The sequence below is a fragment of the Brassica oleracea genome, chromosome C9, assembly GCF_000695525.1.
Source record: "Brassica oleracea var. oleracea cultivar TO1000 chromosome C9, BOL, whole genome shotgun sequence".
Taxonomy (NCBI): domain Eukaryota; kingdom Viridiplantae; phylum Streptophyta; class Magnoliopsida; order Brassicales; family Brassicaceae; genus Brassica; species Brassica oleracea.
In genome coordinates this window covers 46,744,873-46,745,377 of record NC_027756.1, presented here as the reverse complement: position 1 = coordinate 46,745,377, position 505 = coordinate 46,744,873, and positions in this window count along the sequence as shown.

The following is a 505-nucleotide window of genomic DNA, read 5'->3' as shown; positions in this document are numbered from 1 at the left end:
TCGGTTTTAGTCATAAAACTTCGAGAATAACTTTAATCAAAACGAAACGAGAAGTATATGGTCCCGAAGATCATATCACAGCTATACGGAAGATACGGGAGTCGAAGTATAAGTCGGACCGGCCGGGATCAGGTTGAGCTCGCCGGGCGAGCCGACTCGCGTGACGGCCGAACTCGCCGGCGAGCACAACCATATAACGGTTCAGCTCGCCGACGAGCTGACCGGCGCGATGGTTGAGCTCGCCAGGCGAGTGCAACTACACGACGGTTCAGCTCGCCGGCGAGCTGACCGGCGTGATGGTTGAGCTCGCCGGGCTAGCTGGCCCGCGTGATGGTTCAGCTCGTCGGGCTAGCCGCCCCGCGTGATGGTTCAGCTCTCCGGCGAGTGGCTTTTGTGCGGGATTCGATCGTTCGTTCACTTCTGATCTTTCTTTCAGTGAATGTTTTGCGAGAAATCCGTGAATAAGATATAATCATAGTCGTTGATTTCGAAATAACTGTTTTTG